Source organism: Artibeus jamaicensis, unplaced genomic scaffold (assembly GCF_021234435.1).
Source record: "Artibeus jamaicensis isolate MK-2021 breed Jamaican fruit bat unplaced genomic scaffold, CSHL_Jam_final contig_585, whole genome shotgun sequence".
In the NCBI taxonomy this organism is placed as follows: domain Eukaryota; kingdom Metazoa; phylum Chordata; class Mammalia; order Chiroptera; family Phyllostomidae; genus Artibeus; species Artibeus jamaicensis.
Genome location: NW_026521894.1, coordinates 7108423 through 7124321, shown reverse-complemented (window position 1 = coordinate 7124321; position 15899 = coordinate 7108423).

The window sequence follows — 15899 nt, the reverse complement described above, 5'->3', positions numbered from 1 at the left end:
TCTTGCATCCATCACACACACAATTCAGAAGTGTGGAGAATACAGCTAAAGCCTTTCCAGGTTTGATGAGGTTGACTACTCTGTAAGAGAGTTACCAGGAAATGTGGTGCCAGGTAGGAATCTCCGGCTCTTTTTGGGCACCAAATATTAAAAAAGACACCCTTTCTAGGGAAAAAGGTAGACTATTCCAGCTGGGATTAGATTCTTTGGCTATAAAGTATCATTCCTATAGTCCCAAGCTTTGGCAAGCCATCAGAGAAATACATTTCTATTGTGGGTGAGGAAATTTCATCAGCTTCCTGCAAAAAGAATGAGGTCAGAAAACAAAAGGTTTTCTTGGAGAGTTCTTTTTCAGCCTTAACAAAAACCTTCGAACTTTGGCTGAAACATGCTTCCAGAGATGTATGCTCTGGGAGGAGATAGAAAAGAATGTTGACAGTTTACATGGCTTTTCACTGGAGTGTCTTTATGTGTTCTGGCAGACAGTGCTAGAATTGCTGTGGTGGAGAGCTTCAGTGTATTTTACAGTTACTCAGAAATATGGAAAAATGTAGGACAGGGCAGGTTATGTTTCTTAAGCCTGGCCAACTGGTAAGGAATGAACACTCTCTACTTACATGTGTCATTGTTCTTGTAGAAAGCCAGGTTCAATTAATTTTCAAATCGTGTTCCACAGAACCTTAAATTTTCCTCAGTGCCCACTCAGTGCCCCAGTGGAACTACTAGAGAGCAGGAAATGGTGATGGTGGAGGAAGGAGGACAAGGGGATGGGATTCAGACCTAAACTTCAACCAGAGCAACTCTGCTTTGACTATTGGGTCACTGCTTAGGGCTTTGTTTAAATGCAGTGCTCCTTGGCTGAATGATGGCCACTGACAGAAATTGTGGCTATTAGGAAGTAGTTAGTTCACAAGTGCCTCACAAACTCACTGCCGGGAAAGAAAATCTTAGTGCAGGGCTCAGGGTGAATGACCACATGAATAGCCTTCTAGTTCCCTGGATTTATCATGAGCTTCAAGAGAAGCAGAAAACTCCAAATGAATTGAAATAGTCAGTTAGTAAGACCTATGCCAGGGCTGAGGAGACAGTACAGTCAATGACTTCATACATCAGATTATTGTTTGGATACACTGCAAATGACACCAAGACTGTAGGGAGCATCATCTAACTCTGGTGTCACTCTTTCCAAAACAAGGGCCAGGGAATTCTGAGGCAGAAAATTCACCATTATGTTATTGTTGGACAGAGGGTGACCATTCCTAGAAGAATCTGTAATTAATGATTTGGAAACAAATGTACATGAGAGCATGGGAACTATATATCCTGACCTTTTGTTATACTACCTGATCCCCCAAGTCCCCAAATTTCCAATTCCTAAGTAACAGAGCATATTTTTCAATTGCCTCACATATTGGGGGGATGGTGGAGCTCTTGAAGAAGAGAGATTGAAATTGCCTCCATTTTCACAGTTCCTCTGGCTATAAATCTTGACATCTCCCTTGATTCTCACATCTCACATCCAATCCATCAGCTAGTTTTATTGGATCTATCCTCAATATGGATTCAGAATTCCATAATTTCTTACCTTTTCTCTATTACCATTCTGGTCTCAGTCTCCTTTTCCTCTGAATTCCTGCAATAGTTTCCCAACTTGCATCTCACTTCCACCATCTATTCTTAGTAGAGAAGACAGAGTGATTCCATTAAAATGAGAGGAATGTGGGTCATTGTACTTCTCTGCTTAAAATCCCATTTCACCCATAGTAAAAGCCAATGTCTCCATGATGGCCTATAGGGCCTCTTTGCTTGATCTAATTCTTCATTATTTCTCTGATCTCATCTTCTATTCTCTCTAGCTATACTGGTCTCATTGCTGTTCCCTGAACGTTCTGGACTCATACCTGTTTTAGGGTCTTGGCACTATCTATTCCTCCTGCTTGAAATGTTCTTCCCACAGATGTCCACCAGGTTAATTTATTCATCTCCTTTAAGCTGTAGCTCAAATGATATTTTCTCAATGAAGTCTTCCCTGGCTCCTCTCTCCAAAATTGTTCCTACGCCATACCATATACACTTGCTACCCCTTTTTACTTGGTTCTACATTTTCTTTTTTTAAAAACATATTTGAGTGTCTGATATGGTTCATTTATTTATTATGTTAATTTTATAACTTTCTCTGACAGAATGTAAGTTTATGAGGACAGGGATCCTTGTCATTGTGACTCACTACTATATACAAGGTGTCTAAATGCATACCTAGCTCAATTAGGTGCTCAATAATTTTTTAAAAATGAATGAATAAAGAAGTTGGCCAAGAGTCTTTTATTTGCTCTTCTACATTAACATATTGTGATTCTGTGGTAAGAGTAAGAAACATTTCTCATCATCCTTTGTTTTCTGCTTAAAAAACCCCTATATTTGGGGAGTTAGGTAACCAATTACATCTCTTCTGATTCAAAAAGTGCTCTTACAACAAGTATATCGGCACTGTTATGTGCTTGCAGGTAGGTTTTAATACCCCCACAGTTATATTTTAGTGATAACCCTACAGGAAGAGGGAAGGGAAAAAAAGCAGGTGCTGAGGACTAAGTCCCTCATCCTAAGGAGCAGAGTTGTTGTCAGTACATGGGGCATGTGGTAAGGTAACTCCTAAGCAGTTACAGCTAAAATGAATGCTCTGGTCTGTATTTGTTTAGTCTTTCTAATTGTTAATTGACAAACTGTCATTTGGGTATACAACTCAGTCTCATATATGCTTCAATTAATGAGAGTTTTCCAGGCCTGAGTGGGACCAAGTATAATATGTGGTGATTCAGTTACGATTCGGATGGTTTAAGGTTCTGTTCAACTCCTGCTGATGTTACCTAACACCGTACATCTTCCATCTCTCAATCTCCTGGTTTGAACAGGAACACATCTGTTTGGGAAAGTGGAATGATTTGCATCTCTATTAACTGGAATCATTGATAAGGAAGACTTAATGAATAAAAATATGAGTTGTTTAAAAATCATATGGTCGTGCAGGTTGTATTTGAACCCCAATTTTATAGTTCTTACCAACTTATTTCATTCTTACTGTATTGCCCAAACTTGTTTTACTATCCTTTACCTATTCACAGAAAATATCTTCAGAAAACTGAGGTGAAAGTAAGCAAGAAAGGCATAACACATGGGCTGTTTTTTCAGCTTTATTAAGGTATAATTAACAATTAAAATTATATATATTTAAGGTGTACAACTTGATGATTTCATGTACATATTCATTGTGAAATAATCATCATGATCAAGATAATTAACATACTCATTACCTCACAGAGTTACCAAATTTATTTTTTGTGATTAGAACAGTTAAGATCTACCCTCTCAGCAAATTTCAAGTACACACACACCCACATAAAATCACATTTTCTTTATTCATCCATAGATGGACACAGGTTGTTTTTGTATCTTGGCTATTATGAATAATTATAAAATGAACATGGAAGTAAAGATATCTCCTTTAGATCCTGATTTTATTTCCTTTGAATAAAGACCCAGAGGTGGTATTGCTGGATCATAAGGTAGTTCTATTTTTAGTTTTCTGAGGAACCGTTTACTGTTTTCCATGATGCCTGTACCAAATTGTAACCCACAACACTGTATAAAGGTTCCCCTTTTTCTATATCCTCACCAATGCTTGTCATCTTGTCTTTCTGATGAAAACATTCTCACGAGTATTGTGGTTTTGATTTACATTTCCACTATGATTAGAAAAGGAGAATACCTTTTCTTATACCTGTTAGCCATTAGCATGTCTTTTTTTTTTTTTTTTCCCCACAAATGTCTATTCAGGTCCTTTGACCATTTTAAATTAGGCTTTTAGGGTTTTTTTTTTTTTTACCATTAAGTTGTATGAGTTCTTTATTGTATATATTTTGGATATTAACCTCTTATTGGATATACAGTTTGAAAATATTCTCTCCCATTCCATATGTTGCCTTTTTACTCTCTTGGTTGTTTCCCTTGCTGTGCACAAGCTTTTCAGTGTGATGCAATACCACTTGCTTATTTTTGCTTTTGTTGCTTTTGGTGTCAGATCTAAAATACTACTGATGTAGGCTGTTCTTTATTTTTTTGGAAAGCAGAAGAAACTCTTATGTTTATGTTATGAAACTTAGTTCTCCTTTGAAATCATCCATCACTCAATGAAGCTAACCAGTTTGTGGGCAATTAATGGAGCAGAGGCAGTGCTCACATTCCTGAAATCAAAGCAGAAAGCGGGAAACTAGAGCATTTCTGGGCACAGTACATAATGAGGGCCCACGATACCGATTACTTATGCTTCTCACCTTTCAGACTGGAGGTAAAAGAGAAAACCTCTTCAGTATATATTAGCCAGTCCTGAAAGTACTGAACAGTTTCACTCTCTGTTCAACATATATTCTGCTCATGGACTTGGTCCTGGGAAATTGATTCGTTTCTTCTCCAGCTCCTTAATAATAATGGTCTTTTCATTTGAGCATTGGGTGAGCGATTGCAATGACCCACTTTGTTGTAATATCATGTACATGAGTGTACTGTGTATTGTTACACTGCAGTAGAGTATGGTGATGACTCTATTTGAGCATAAGGGACATTTTCTGAAATCTCTGCTGTGTGATTTGAGAATATTACTATGCTATATATGGATTTGCCTCAAGTACTGCAGTTAAACATACACACACATACAACTTCCACTAAAATGTAATAACTCCAAAGAGGAATGATGTAGTTATGAATCTTGCTTTCTTTTGCTTCCAAATTGTACCCCTAAGAACTTCTCAGAGCAACTTAAAATGTAAGTTGTAGGGTTAACAAAATTTAACTGGATGCAGTCTCTTTTGGTGGATGTAGGTCAACCCAGTACTCTTAAGTTTATTTGGTCAGATTGAAAAGGCTCTCCTGTTTTTACTGCATATTTTAGATGTCTAATGGGATATATGGATGAAATACACAGACTCAGATTATTATGAAGGAATTTCAGGATCTCCTAGCTTATTGGCAAGGGCAGTCAGTATAGATATAAAATCCCTTGTCTGCTGGATGATTAATGAGACTCATTCTGTGCTCCTTCTTCTAATGTATCCTTTCTGTTTCGGGCTAGCTATAGATGAGTGATTTGATAGTTGGCTTATTAGTTGCAGGATTTATGTTGTAGGTTTAAATTGTTTATTGGTGATCTTTGGGTTTGAGTAAACAGTATCATTACCTCTTTCAAGAGAGACTTGTGCCCTGCAAATGCTGTCAATCAATGGTGGTGGCAATCTTCATTTCTTTCTCCCTTCTCCTCATATCTCCCCTGTAGGTTAGGCCAGTCTCTATGGCATGGGCAAAAACATAGATAAGGGACTTTAGAAGAAATGAAAAGTGTGAGAGTTTTCAGTGCATTAGACAAATAGCACAGAGAGGAATGCAATAATTTCCAATGAGCTTTTGGGTTTGAGTTCCAAAGCCAAGGAATGATTGCAATTTGTCCTGGAACACACTTGTTATCACTTTTGGCATCAGTCCAGTGGTTCTTTCTGCCCTGGGGGCATAAGGAGTGCCCCTAGGTTTTTGGCTGAGATACTTCTATTCCTTATTCCTCCTGCCCTCTATCTCCTTGTTTCCGAAGTTGAAGGTTTTATGGGCAGTATGGTCTTTTGGGTCCTGCTGGGTAAAGTTTGGGAACTTGTGATGTCTTATGAGTTCTGCCCAGAGGGAAGTGGGATTCTTTGGTCAGATCTGCTGTCTTAGGTGTACAGCCTATGTCTAGAAACATCTCAATGAGGGAAGAGGAAGAGGTTACACAAGAGTTTGCAAGACTTGGGCTGATATATTGACAATTTTGGAGATAAGGTGAAACTTATATGCTTATATAGTGAAAGTAGTCAGTGGAAGTTATCACCTTGTTCTACTGTTCCTGCTGCAGAAAGGACCCCTGCCATGGGGCCGATCTGGACCAGAGGAAAATTCCAAACCTGCATCCAAGGCTGTGCTAGTCCTTCATTCATTTGCTCATTTATTCGTTGTTATATCATCCCATCCATTCCATTTACAGATCTATTCATTCAAGAAAAATTCATCCAACCTATGCACAAGAGCTTGAGCTGAGTACTTTTGATAGAGAGAAAGAAGCCACAGTTCCCCATCCCCTCATATCCTAATAGGAGAGACAGAGGACACAGACAATGATTACAGTATTCATGGTATTGTGATGAAGGTAAGCTTAGTGTTTCTGTGGGGACACAGAAGAGTTGCTTCCTACACAGGCTTAGAAATGAAGCCTCGGTTCAGTTTCAGTGGATGATGAAGAGTTAGCCTCATGAAGGAGGCAAATAGCCCTCTGGTCAGGGGGTCCATGTCTCATCATCAAGTTGAATATACTTTTTCAAACATCTTTTCTCTGTCTTCAGAGTGACTGCAAGTGACCTGGTATTGTCTGGGGTTAAGTTTCTGGCATGTTCGTTGAATTCACCTGACAATTTTGAGTATTTTTTGCTCTGGTGATTGTTTAATTCTCAGGAAAGTACATAGAAGCCCTTGCTCAACTGATTTCAGGGACAACTGAAATGTGTGTGCTATCTGGATAGACAGCTTTCTGGAGATTCTGCTGTTCTTTTTAAGAAAATCGCAACAAACAGTATAATAAAATCATTCTGGTTAAAATAATCCCTGTTAACTGATAAAAAACTTGAATAATCTTTGGGATTTCCTACTAAAGTTTGTATTCAACAGAGAGACCTGAGATCAGAAGATGACTGTTTATAAAGGTAGTTGAAAGGGAATTGTTAGTAAAATATTTGAACAAAATAGAGTCAAATTCACTGGCGTGGCATTATTTTGGAAGCAAAGGCCTATCTTTGATTCTTTCAGACTGAACTGACAATGTTTCACAACATACAGTGTCTTATCATTTATCTTGCTCCCTAAGTATACCATTCTTCCTTTTGCTCATTTGCAACCTTGTATTTTCACTTCTGGCTTTCTCAGAATGACTGACAGGCCTGGAGGTATTGCTTATACAAAGAGTGGATGCTTTTCCTGACTGTCCAAGAAATTGCCAGAGGTAAAGGGGCCTTTTCCAATACCACATGGAAATATCTGGATATTTCCCCCCTCTCTTCTGACACAGAAAAAGGAGGCCTGAGGTTTACACTCTTCTACCTCCTATCCAGCCTGTCTAGGATCTCAGTGATGAGAGAGCTGTACTCCTCCTACAGCTGAAACTTTGGTCTGTGAGCTTTGGTGGTAAACACAGAGTGACAAGAGGGAGCAGTTGGGTAACTTGCCCTAAATGAGGCCTGCTCTGAAACTTCAGAAGTCCTGATTTTGAAGCAAAGATATCTGACATATGTTGAGAAAGCTTTTTAATAGGTTAGGGGTAAAGGATGATATGCACTGTGGTGGTTTGGAAAAGGGAAATGAATCAACAGATAAGGGAACTGTGAATGTACATAGAGACTGACTTTGATCCCATTCCCATCAAACTCAAGCAACTGAAGTTCTGAAGGGGTTGGATGTGGGAATGGTTAAGTAGTGACATTAGCATTGAGTATGAAAACATCTGGGTTTCAGATCTGGGTCTTCCACTCATGAGCTGTGTCATTTTAGACATTACTTAATGTGTTCACTTTCTCTTATATAAAATGGAGACAATTATTTTCAGGATAAATATTGAATACTAATTAATTGAGATAAAAGTTACATATACTATGCAACTTCTAGAATAAGAAGTTTTCTTCTTATCTTTTGAGCTTGCAGAATATTTTAAATCATAGCATGCCAAGTGTTTGCTGTGCTCTAAGCTTTTAAATTTTGATCAGCTTGGTAGATAAATGACTTTATTTTTATCTATCTCTTTATTTTTATCAATCCTTACTGACAAATTTGTATCAGTTATCCCACCTCTCTTTTTAAATCATTGAGTTACATTGTCAGGTAAGCTTACTTGTTCTTTGTGCTCAGAATCAATTTCATTTACATGTTAATAGAGTTGGGTCTGTGTGACTTGTGGTAAGATCTTATTTGGGCAGGCACAGGTTTGTGAGGCTGTGCTGGAATGCACTGGGGAGAGCAGAGAGCAGAGCTAAAAGGATGTAAATCCAGTTATGTCATTAGGTTCTTCTAATTATATAATCATGATTTTAGAAAACTTCTCTAGTCATGTCCTCTCTCAGGAGACAGGACAAAAAACCCAGGTCAGTCATAGCCAATACACCTCTCTTGGACTGAGATTCTGATTCTTTTCTGTGTATATGTTACCGAACAAGAGGTCCGAGGGAGGAGCAATACAATATTTGGCCCACCTAGGGTTGCCCAACACTGGTATACTACAGGGGCCCCTCCCAAAAACAAAATACTAATATCTACTGGGCTCTTCTGTCCGCCGCCAATTGGAAAGACATCTCTCAATGCCAGAGATTTGTGAAAAGGAAACAAAATGTTTATTTAATGCTATTTAGGCCTAATGCTTTGACTAAAATATCAAAGTCCTTTAGGGTATATACACCTACACCCACACAGCGCTCCCTTCTCCCACTGTCCCAACTCCGGGTACCGTAAATCAGGAAAAGAGCACACGTCTGTGTTTCAGGCCACTGGTATCATCAGCTGTGTCAGGCAGGATCTCTAATTAATCCAAAGTACTATGGTACCCTCTCATGGTCTACTGGCAAGAGTTCTTTGTACGCAGTTCCAGTCAAAGTCTCTCCTGCTTTCCAGGCCATGCGGCCAAACGGGGCACCCCAAAGCCGCGTGGGCCTCTTCTACCAAAGCTGCAGGTGTTCGCACTCCACCAAAAGCATGTGGCTTTCTTCTTCACCTGGCTGCAGGGATCTCCATTCTGGCAAAGCTGCGTGTTTTTCCCTTACACCTGGGCAGTTCTCGCCTCATGTCCTGGAGCCAGTCTTTTCCAAGCTCTCACACCGGTGCTCCCCACTCAGGAGTGCAGCCTCTAGTTTCATCCTGAGTCCCAGCTACTCCCTTCTCCCTGGCTCCAAACTTGGCCACAGCTATTTAACATATCTATGAAACCAGTTAAAGGTTATAGATATGTTAAATAACCATTCCAGAGGTTAGCTGCAAAACTGTGCAAAACAGCTCTCAATGGCCCTGCTCCATTCGTCCCTGAGGGGGGGGGTGAGGGCATCTTACATGTCTCTCCAATATTCCTATACACTCTGAATTCTGGACACCATTCCAAATCCCTTTCTTGGGGGCCCCCCTGGCTGCACCCTGTATCATACATTCTAGAGAAACCTGATGACTTGAGGGAAGGGTTTAATAAGCAGGAAAGGCCCACCCTAACATTACCTGTTCTTATTATTCTTCCTTCAGTAGTAATTTGATTCTCTCAGAAAATGTTTAAGTGATTCCTTTGTGTCTAGATGTTCTCGATGTTTTAAAGACTTAAAGATCTTTTAAAAAAGTTTTTTAATTAAAAATTTTAAGACAATTTTTAAGAAAAATTATTTTCCTCAAGGAGATTATAATTTTCTGTGATCTCTGGCATTCATGAATGAAATAAATGAGGAAACTTAAGGGCTTTAATTAAATGTGGAAAAATTTTAAGAAGTGTTTTGGAGAGTAAACATATTGGTAGTACAGTTTTCAACCACAGGACTGTTACACATGTGTAGCACAATCAGTTGTGAGATTTGTTACAGGTAATTTATTAATAGTAATAATTGAAGACACAAAATTTGTGAATTATTTTTCACATAAATAAGGGTGGATTCAGCGTAATCCCTAACACAACTTGTTTGTATGCTGAAATGCTTTTTTGAAGGAGAGAAAATCAGAGAAGTTGAAGCTAACAAACTGTAGTTATAGGACTGCTTCCTGTTTAGGGGGTTGGGCCCTGGAGTCAGGTCATCCCAGCTGAAATCCCAGTTCCCTCACTCTGACGTCTAGATGCTGAGATGCTTCTGTTTGCTATGAGGATTCAAGGAGATAATCTCTGTGAAGTCAGGTTTACCTTGCCATGAGGCAACTACTAGAATAAATGTCAGCCAGTGTCATTATTAATTACATACTGCACTGGATACTCAGCTATTGTTCTCAGAGACCAGAACAGGGAGCAGGTAATGGTGGCTTCTGTGAAGAAGGAAGGCCTAAGAACAGAATCGATGTGGAGAAAGTTGCAAGACTGAAAGAGAGGTTTATTCTACTTTTGGCTGCCTGTGCCCCAGTTGCTCCTTATGCTGCCCCCCATACTGGCCTCACTTCCTATTCAATATTTCTTTGTTACTGATAAGCCTTAGCATTTCTAGGTGTCCTTGCAGTTTGGCTTGATCTCTATGTGATTGCATTGTTTAATTTTTGGAAGGTGTGTTAATGCTCTGATGGACCTTCCTTCCTTCCTTCTTTCCTTCCTCTTTCTCCCTTTTTCTCTCCCTCCTTCTGTCTGTTATTTATTAATTTTAGAGAGAGAGAGTGATACAGGGTGCAGCCCTTGGGAGGGGGGCCCAAAAAAAAGATTTGGAATGGTGTCCAGAATTCAAAGTGTATAGGAATATTAGAGAGACATATAAGATGTCCTCCCCCCTCCCCCCAGGGGGAAGAAATGAATGGAGCCGGGCCATTGAGAGCTGTTTTGCATAGCAATAGTTTTGCAGCTAACCTCTGGATTGATTATTTAACATATCTATAACCTTTAACTGGTTTCATAGATATGTTAAATGGCAGTGGCCAAGTTTGGAGCCTGGAAGAAGGGAGTGGCTGGGACTCAGGATGGAACTAGGGGTTGCACTCCTGAGTGAGAAGGGTTGGGGACTCAAGATGGAAACTAGGGGCTGCGCCCCAGAATCCACCATCCACCAGCCACCATCTTGCTTGCCCGATCTTCTACCTCCACTTTGCTGCAGTCCTCTCCCCCTGGCTGCCAGCCTCCACCCCTCCTACTGGTCTAGATGGATGTTCTTTAACTCCTTGGTTGTTGGACTTCCATACAGTTCAATTTTCTGTCATGTCTGCTTGTTTTTTGTTTTTAAATTTGTCGTTGTCCTTCTTTTGGTTGTGGAAGGAGGCACAGTGTATCTGATACAGGGTGCAGCCAGGGGGGCCCCCCAAAAAAAGATTTAGAAAGGTGTCCAGAATTCAAAGTGTATAGAAATATTGGAGAGACATATAAGATGTCCTCACCCCCCCCCCAGGGGGAAGGGATGAATGGAGCCAGGCCATTGAGAGCTGTTTTGCATAGCAACAGTTTTGCAGCTATCCTCTGGAATGATTATTTAACATATCTATAACCTTTAACTGGTTTCATAGATATGTTAAATAGCAGTGGCCAAGTTTGGAGCCAGGGAGAAGGAACTAGCAAGGACTGAGGATGGAACTTGGGGGACTCAAGATGGAACTAGCAGGGTCTGAGGATGGAACTAGGAGGACTCAAGAAAGAAACTAGGAGCTGCACTCCTGAGGAAGGAGTGAGTGGACTAGGACTCAGGAGGATGTAACTAAAGTCTGGACTCCTGAGTGAGAAGGGCTTAGGGACTCAGGATGGAACTAGCAGGGACTGAGGATGGAACTAGGGGGACTCAAGATGGAAACTAGGGGCTGCACTCCTGAGCGAGATGGCCTGGGTGAGAGCTTGGAAAGGACTGGCTCCGAGACATGAAGGGTCCCCGCTTGGCCAGATGGAGAGAGCCACGCGGTTTCAGCAGAGTGAGGACCCCCCCTGTTGGTGAGGCGAAAGAGGGAGCCACGTGGTTTTGGCAGGGTGCGGACCCCCTCTTTCCCAGGTGAAAGGGAAAAACCACGCAGCTTTGCCAGAATGGAGCTCCCTGCAGCCAGGTGAAGAAGAAAGCCACATAGTTTTGGTGGAGTGCGGACTCCTGCAGCTTTGGTAGAAGAGGCCCACGCGGCTTTGGGGTGCCCCCTTTGGCCGCATGGCCTGGAAAGCAAGAGAGACTTTGACTGGAACTGGGTACAAAGGACTCTTGCCAGTGGACCATGAGAGGGTACCACAGTACTTTGGATTAACTCGAGATCCTGCACAGTGACACAGCTGATGGTGCCAGCAGCCTGCAACACAGACGTGTGCTCTTTTCCTGATTTACGGTACCCGGAGTTGGGACAGTGGGAGAAGGGAACGCTGTGTGGGTGTAGGTGTACAACCTAAAGGACTTTGATATTTTAGTGGTGGCATTAGGCCTGAATAGCATTAAATAAACATTTTGTTTTCTTTTCACAAATCTCTGGCATTGAGAGATGTCTTTCCAACTGGCGGCAGACAGAAGGGCCCAGTAGATTTTAGTATTCTATTTTTGGGAGTGGCCCCTGTTGTATAGCAGTTTTGGGCATCCCTAGGTGGGCCAAATATTGTATTGCCCCTCCCTTGGACCTCCTCTTGTTTGGTAACATATCTACCTACACCTCCGTCTTGGCCAGAAGTCCAGAATATCTATGTTAAGTTAACATTTTTTTATCTTTCAGTAGCGTTTGAAATTTTTCATTATGTAGATTTTGCATATTTCTAACTACCAATATTTGTTAGGTAGTTTATGTTTTTAAGCTGGAACCTTCTATTCCTTGATATAGCACGTTAGTGTTTGTATACTATATGTAAACTATTGGTTTCCACATATTAATTTTTATATCCTGTTAATTTACCACATGCTATGATTTTTGTAGCAGTTATTTTTATTGATTGTCTTGAGTTTTCTCAATAAAAACACCTATTATCTAAATATAGATCTAGTCTTCCCTACCAATTGCTTTATCTAATTTCATTGACTAATTCTTCCAGTATTGTGTTAAATAGTAATGGATATGGTGGGCAATTTTGTGTTTCCCTACGAAGATGTGTCTTTAATTGATTTGTATTTTAGTGAATGAATGTGTATGTGTGAAGGTGCATGTCTGATAAAAAAATAAATGTTAAATGTTTCCAAATGCTCTTATAGCATTGTTAGAAATGGGAATATAATTTCTCCCTTGACCTACTGCTATTATTAATTATGTTAGTGAATTTTTTCACATGGAGTCATCTTGAATTACCAGAATAAACTCTCTTTGATCATGATATATTTTATTTCACTATGAGGTAATATTCTATTCCTGACATTTTACTTATAACTTTTACATTAATTTTGATAAGTGAGTAATATAGAGCAGTCTTTTTTGGGTCATCTTTATATGGCTTTTATGTGAATGAATATTTTATATTTGACAGAAAAAATGGATAATATTTATTCTTTTTCAATGGTCTGGAGAAATTTAAATAGCAACTAGACTATCTAGTTTTTATTGTTTGGTATTACTCCACTGTAAAACCATCTGGTTTCTGTGATGGTTTGAAGAGTAGCATTTTGAAAACTCTCTGTTATTTATAAATGATAATTGGTCTGTTGGACTTTTACTTCAAATTTTTATTTTGACTGAAGTTATCCATTTCATCTAGGTTTTCAAATACAGGGGTGGACAAGGTAGGTTTACAGTTGTATGAATATATAATACAACAATTAATAAAGAATAAATTCTGTGTTTTGTGAACTCACAACTGTATACTTACTTTTGCCAACCCCTTCATTTGCAAAGAATGTTGCCATTATAATTGCATAGATTTCTTTAAAAGTCACTTATTTGGGGGTTATTTTTCTTTTTTGTGGGGGCAACTTTTCTTGCAAGTCCTCCTCCCCCCCGTGTGCCATGGATGAGAGTAAACATGACTGAGACATGACGTGATCTGCTTGGGGAGGAGAAGTGGCCAGTTTCCCAGAGGAAAAAGGCCTTGAGCACTGGCCAGTTTCTCAGGGGAAAAAGGCATTGAACCCCTTCCTCCAAAGGCTTTTATTGGGTTGTAATACAGAGGAATACAGGCAGCAAGGATCAAACCCTAGATAACATTTCAAAGAAATCAGAGGGCTTAGTCTGAGTCAGAGTCTGTTAGGAAGAGAGTTTTAGAGTTTCCTGCTCGAACGCTTAACATATGAATGAAAGCATTCTTAGCAGAGCAGATTTCACAGGTTTATCAGGAAGTCTTTGTGATGCCAGATTTTTCCCCAGTACACGCTCTAGCAAGGCAAGGAGCTGCAACCATCCCCATCAGGTATTCAGGTGTAAGAGGATTAGAGCCAGGAAGCACTTCTCCCAGAGGTCATGGGGACTCGGGCTATGTCAAAGCGGGGCGGGTGGGGGGGGTGGCGAGAGTCCACTGCTTTTTGTTGCAGCCCCCTGAGTCCTTCCATGATGGCCTCCCAAGTGGTCGTGTCTGGCCTAGGTTGCCCCTCCTCTGAGGGGTCTTATTCATCAAGAACTTCCAACCATGCTTTGGGGGCAGGGAGGAAACTGAGGTAGTGTTTGCTACCAGAGACAAGCTTTGTCTCCTATGGCTGGAATTCCAGAGTTCACTGACTCATCTTTAGCCACAGGGGGTAGAGTTACAATTCCTAGAAGCAGGAAGAGCGGTCCGCAACACTTTTTAAAGTTTCTTTGCATATGTGTGCTTCCTACTCGTTACTAAAAAATTAACTATAGATTTGCTCATTTTATTCATGATTTTCATGGTATAAGATTATTTCTTAATTAATGGTAATTTTTCTACTTTCTCTTATTTATTTCTGCTTTTAGCTTTAGTAATCTTTTATTCTGCTTTCTTTTGATATTTTCTGTTGCTCTCTTCTTCACTTTTGAAGTTGAGTGTTTAACCTACTTTTTTCATTATTGATAAATTGATAAAGTTATGAATTTTTATTTGAGCATTTACTTTACTTGTATTTTGTGGATACAATATGTTGCAGTTTACTTATTGTTGCCTTCTAGAAATTCTTCAATTATTTTTTATATTTTCTCCTTGAAACAATATTTGAATGGGCTTTTTCTGTGTATTACTTTACATTTCCAAGTAGAAGGACGTTATTTATTTATTTATTTACTTACTTACTTATTTACTTACTTACTTACTTACTTATTTTTGACACTATTATAGATGTCCTCCATTCCCTCAGCTCCTACCCTCTTCTTTGGCCTTCCCTATATTGTTGTCTGTATCCATGGGCTATACATATATACATTTATGTTCTTTAGCTAATCTCTTCCAGTCTCCCTTTGCCCACTGAGATCTCTCAGTCTGTTCCATATGTCCATGCCTCTGTTATTATTTTGTTTGCCAGTTTGTTTTGTTCATTAGATTCAACAGATGAGTAAGATCACATAGTATTTATTTTTCTCTGACTGGCTTATTTCACTTAGCACAATAATCTCTATCCAGCAAAGATATCATTTACAATGAATGGAAGGGCACATAAAGTGTTTCTCAGATAAGGTCAAGTTAAAGGAGTTCATCATCACCAAGCCCTAATTATATGAAATGTTAAAGGGACTTATCTAAGAAATAGAAAATCAAAAACCATGAACAGTAAAATGACAACAAACTCACAGCTATCAACTACTGAACCTAAAAACCTAAGCGCACAACTAGAACAGGAACAGAATCACAAAAATGGAGATCACATAGAGGGTTATCAGTGGGGAAGGGGAAAGAGATTGGGAAAATGGGGGGAAGGTACAAGGAATAAAAAACATATATGGTAGGCACAAAACAGGGGGAGGTTAAGAATAGCATAGGAAGTGGAGAAGCCAAAGAAATTATATACAACCTATTGACTTAAACTAAGGCAGGGGGAATGCTGGAGGGTTGGGGTTGCAGGGCAGAGGGAAATAAAGGGGAGAAAAAAAACTGGGATAACTGTAATAGCATAATCAATATAATATATTTAAAAACAGAATTAATAGTATTTCATGTACTAACAACTACAAACCTAAAAAAAATCTTCAGGTCTATCCATGCCATTGAAAGTAGAAGAACTTTTAAAAAATATTGTTTTTAATTAAAAAATTTTTTGTTTTCAATTACAGTTGTCTGCATTTTCACCCCACCACACCCACCCTTGCCACCC